This window comes from Limulus polyphemus, unplaced genomic scaffold (assembly GCF_000517525.1).
Source record: "Limulus polyphemus unplaced genomic scaffold, Limulus_polyphemus-2.1.2 Scaffold3539, whole genome shotgun sequence".
NCBI lineage: Eukaryota > Metazoa > Arthropoda > Merostomata > Xiphosura > Limulidae > Limulus > Limulus polyphemus.
In genome coordinates this window covers 8324-14001 of record NW_013669149.1, presented here as the reverse complement: position 1 = coordinate 14001, position 5678 = coordinate 8324, and the positions used below count along the sequence as shown (strand labels likewise).

Genomic DNA, 5678 nt, shown 5'->3' with positions numbered 1-5678 from the left:
AAATTTCGTCGGAACGAAGTTACGGAAAATCAATTTACAAACGGAGACGTAACAATACAAACATGTATTTTTACAAGCTAATTTTTAATTTTAAGTTCGTTTCCAGTGCTTCATATGGTCTTATTAGTTGGCCTTTCCGCATTGCTTGAAAGGTTCTGGTTCACCAAGTTTTCAGAACCACATAAATAACCTTTTTTCTTCTTCCGTAAAACGATAAACATCATGAAGATGAAATAATTATGTGTACCTGTTATTTGTATTACTATTCTGAGATGTTTCGGGAAGTTTTGTAACTGCCAAATCGGAACGACTTATGGTATAGAAACACATGTATCAAGCAAACAGTAACAATAGTATGTGATCAAGAAAAATATTTTTCCGATATCAAAGTACTTTCTTGATCACATACTATTGTTACTGTTTGCTTGATACATGTGTTTTCTTGATCACATACTATTGTTACTGTTTGCTTGATACATGTGTTTCTAGTAGGCCTGGCATGGCCTGGTGATTAGGGCACTCGACTCACAAACTGAGGATCGCAGGTTCGAATCCTGTACCCAAACATGCTCACCCTTTCAGCTGTGGGGGCATTATAATGTGACGGCCAGTCCCACTATTAGTTGATAAAAGAGTAGCCCAAGAGTTGGCGGTGGGTGGTGTTGGCTAGTTGCCTTCCCTCTAGTCTATCATTGCTAAATTATGGACGGCTAACGTAGATAGCACTCGATTAGCTTTGTGCAAAATACAAAAACAAACAAACCGTTTCTAGAAAACGAGGTTTGATACAATTGTTTTTGATGAATTACAGTTACTACTAAACCATGATTTAACATTTCTACTTATTCTTCCAGATTTGTTAATATTTACAGTAGGTCTACTTTACAAACATTAAACAAGAAACTATCCAAAATGATAAGGTTACAGCGACCTCTTTACGGGCCGCTACGCTTCACAGACTTTGATGTCAATGTCAGTCTATCGAATAATAACAGGTATAGAGGTGATGTTAACTGTCGAATATATCTTCCGCTATGAAACTGGTACGTACTTTAGATATAAAAAAAAATCAACCAAAAACCGAAAGGGATGGGATTTTCACACGCGTGCATTTTTAAAGAAAAAAAACACGTTTTAACCAAGGAATGTGGTTAAAGAAAGGAAAAAATGATAATAGTCTTTCATTTTTTTTACCCTTTCACAGTTCAACTTATCTCTTCTATACGAAAAAATCCAAAGTTCTGATAAATATATTTCAACAGATCACGGTGAGATAAAAACTAAGAAGGTGATGACAATGTACTAAACCATTAATAAAGATGTCTGTATAAAAAAAATCCAACTAATACGTTGAAACACTATACACGTACAGCCATCTGGTGGCGTAAGCTGATTTCTATTTTTCGCTTGTAATTTGCAGGTTTTTTTTTGTTTCTTTTTTCACGGAGTAACAGATTCTTGCCAAATCTAATTATGTTTTAAAGAAATCTCCAGTTCCCAAGCCTCGAAATAGGCCTTACTTTGTATTTAAATAAATATCCATTTCTTGTATAAATGTTTCTGATAATTTGATTGTCAAAATGACTGCCGCTTTACATAGTGTGTTATCGTCCAGTGTCGAGATGATTTACCAAAATGATAACAGGGGACGCTACGAGAGACTGTTTGTTGAACTTCGAGGGTTATCTGTGCTAGCCGTACCTCATTTTGAAGTGATAAACAAGAGAGAAGGCAGCTAGTTAACATCACCCATCGCCAATTCGTGACCAATGAATAGTGGGATTGACCGTTGTATTATTACGTCCTCACGGTTGAAAGGGCGAACATGTTTCTATCCCACGATCCGCAGATTGCGAGTGAAATGCTCTGAACATCCGAGCCATTCCATGCCCCGCCTTCAGAGTGTGAGAACATTCTTATATAACTTTAAACTGAAATAAAAAGTTATTCAGCAGAGAACGTCACAAATCTAAAATAAGACAGCATAACTTTGAGTTAATAAAATATACTGTATATGTACTTTCAAGTTATTTAGTAGTCGTTGGAAAATGTAACTATTGTAATGGTTTTTAATGTTGGAAAATGTAACTACTGTAATGCTTTTTATTGTTGGAAAATGTAACTATTGTAATAGTTTTTATTGTTGGAAAATGTAACTATTGTAATGGTTTGTATTGTTGGAAAATGTAACTATGGTAATGGTTTTTATTGTTGGAAAATGTAACTATTGTAATGGTTTTTATTGATGGCTTCTGTCGATTTGTTCAGTAGAAAGAAGAATGAGAAAATCCAGTCTATTTATTTATAACAAGAATATTATATTTCTTCGACTACAAGTTCAACTTTTTACAAGTTCCACAGTTTAATGTAAGTTCATGAATAAACAACGCTTAAACAGAAATATCACTAAATAAAGAATTTTCTCTTATACTTCATCGCAAATTTACTGCACTGAAGAAACTAACTGGTTGATAGGAAAAGAAAAAATGACTAAATTAAGCAATGAGTTTTCGTTACCTGACTAACAGACTTTCTAAATCAACCATTAATAATCTGACCCACTCACTCTAGCCGAAGTATCTTTAGTCTGACCATATAGTAGAGTTTAATTGTTACTATTATAACGCACCCACGACTGAAAATGCGAAGCTTTTTTTTCGACAGCGGGACGCAAACCATGAACCCATTTTAATGTGTTTAGTTTTATTCAATGTTAATTACATATATCATTAAAACCCTTTATATATGTGTGTGGGATCAAATAATGTGTTGGTTTGTTTGTAGTTAAGCACAAACCTACACAATGGGTTATCTGTGCTGTGCCCACCACGGTTATCGAAACCCGGATTCTAGCGTTATAGGTCCGCAGACTTATCACTGAGCTAATGGGGGCGTGACCATAAAATGATAGAAGTTGAAAGATCGGGTTTCTGATAATTTGATTGTTAAACTGAGTATCGTTTTCAATAGTGTATGCTATTGTGCAGCGTCGAGATGATTTACCACAATGATAACAGGGGACGTTATTGTGTTCTAGATCTTTGGAAAACATTCAGCACATTAAGCCACGCGCTCATCTATGTCGTGAAACCTCCTTCTGATGAAACAACATTACAAACGTCAAAATTACCGCCCAGCATAAAACAGTACATACATACACTCACATGCGCACACATCCCGTAGTTTTGTTTTGTTTTATTAAGTAAATACTGTGAATGTGTTCTTCTGTAACTGTTACAAAGAGCAATAGTTCAGAGGTCAAGTAAATACTGTGAATGTGTTCTTCTGTAACTGTTACAAAGAGCAAGAGTTCAGAGATCAAGTAAATACTGTGAGTGTGTGCTTCTGTAACTGTTACAAAGAGCAATAGTTCAGAGGTCAAATAAATACTGTGAATGTGTGTTTCTGGAACTGTTACAAAGAGCAATAGTTCAGAGGTCAGGTAAATACTATGAATGTGTGTTTCTGGAACTGTTACAAAGAGCAAGAGTTCAGAGGTCAAGTAAATACTGTGAATGTGTGCTTCTGTAACTGTTACAAAGAGCAAGAGTTCAGAGGTCACTTGTGAAAGTAATCGGCTATTTCAGTTTTTATGACACATTATGAGAGGACAGGGTAAAGTAAATCTAGAAACAACTGTAATACATGAGTAGTGTTAGTTACTTAATGAAAAACCAACACAAACTACCAGAGATCGAAGCGGATGGAGGGCCATGATAGTCAATATTTGTAACAGAGACGGTATATAGCAAGCATGGATGGAGAGCCATGAGAGTCAATATCTGTAACAGAGGAGGGATATAGCAAGCATGGATGAAGGCCATGATAGTCAATATCTGTAACCAGAGACGGTATATAGCAAACATGGATGAAGGCCATGATAGTCAATATCTGTAACAGAGACGGTATATAGCAAACATGGATGAAAGGCCATGATAGTCAATATCTGTAACAGAGAAGGCATATAGCAAGCATGGATGAAGGGCCATGATAGTCAATATCTGTAACAGAGAAGGCATATAGCAAGCATGGGTGAAGGGCCATGACAGTCAATATCTGTAATAGAGAAAGCATATAGCAAGCATGGATGAAGGGCCATGACAGTCAATATCTGTAACAGAGAAGGCCTATTTACATAAGGCAGGGATTGAATTATTTATGTACATTAGATGAGAACAAATTCATATAAGTATGTGTGAGTTGAAAAATTCAATCAAATAAATAAATTACGTGCAACATTTAAAGGGATTGTTTGTTTGTTTAAAACTTTCGCGCAAAGCTACAGAAGAGCTATCTATGAATAGCCGTTTCTAATTCTCAAATGATAAACTAGAGGAAAGGCAGCTAGTAAACAGCACCCACCGCCAACTCTTGGGCTACCCCTGTCTCACCTACTAGAGAGATTTGACTGTCATTCTTATAGCGCACCTGCCGCTTCAGAAATGCGAAACGGTTTTTTGGGCAACGACGAAGTGTCAATCACGAACCCTCGAATTCAGAAAACGGAAACCCTAATTATTCGACCATGCCTGCCCCCTACATAATTTTATGTGTATACCAGACATGAAATTGTTAATTCAAGCAAATTTTTTCGTCCTGTTACCTGAGTCGCACACACACACAAGACTGCTTGCTTGCTATATATCTTATTAAGTTATTCATGTAAAATATTGTGTGTTATTAAGTTATTCATGTAAAATATTGTGTTATTAAGTTATTCAGGTAAAATATTGTGTTTTATTAAGTTATTCAGCTAAAATATTGTGTCTTATTAAGTTATTCATGTAAAATATTGTATCTTATTAAGTTATTCATGTAAAATATTGTGTCTTATTAAGTTATTCATGTAAAATATTGTATCTTATTAAGTTATTCATGTATGTAACGAGGTCATTTTTGGAAACTTGTAATGTTTAGGTGTATGAACTTTCCACATAAAAGGAGATCAAAATAAGGTGTGTTAATGTTTTAGAAAATAGTTGCTTTTAAATGTTTTATTTAAATACCTATAAATATTGATACATGAATAATTTTATGTTCGTACATGTATACATTTTACATTCTTCAAGTTCATTGGCTGCTCAGTTAGCTAGAATAACTAGACTTATAAGAGACTTAACATTAATTCATCAACTAACAAAAAAAAGGAAGAAGAAAAAACCGACATTGTAGCCGAAGATATTTAAAGAATTTTATAACGCACCCTGGAGGCTAGTTAGTGACCTTCTGCTAACCCCTGCTGACTAGAGTATGTGATGAGCTTGACACTGGTTAATCTTATTAAGTTATTCATGTAAAATATTGTTACAATATTTTACATGAATAACTTAATAACATACAATATTATACCTGAATAACTTAATAAGATACAATATTTTACATGAATAAATTAATAAGATACAATATTTTACATGAATAACTTAATAAGATACAATATTTTACATGAATAACTTAATAAGATACAATATTTTACATGAATAACTTAATAAGACACAATATTTTACATGAATAACTTAATAAAATACAATATTTTACATGAATAACTTAATAAGACACACTATTTTAGCTGAATAACTTAATAAGACACAATATTTTACATGAATAACTTAATAAGATACAATATTTTACACGAATAACTTAATAAGATACAATATCTTACACGAATAACTTAATAAGAC

General features: G+C 33.8%; 1 protein-coding gene across 1 annotated transcript in view; it reads right to left on the bottom strand.

The window, feature by feature from the left end:
• Positions 1–5678, bottom strand: part of LOC106469548 — a gene marked incomplete at its 5' end in the record, with an annotated part of 29421 nt that overhangs the window by 16163 nt on the left and 7580 nt on the right. The gene's annotated exons all lie outside the window — the stretch shown is intronic.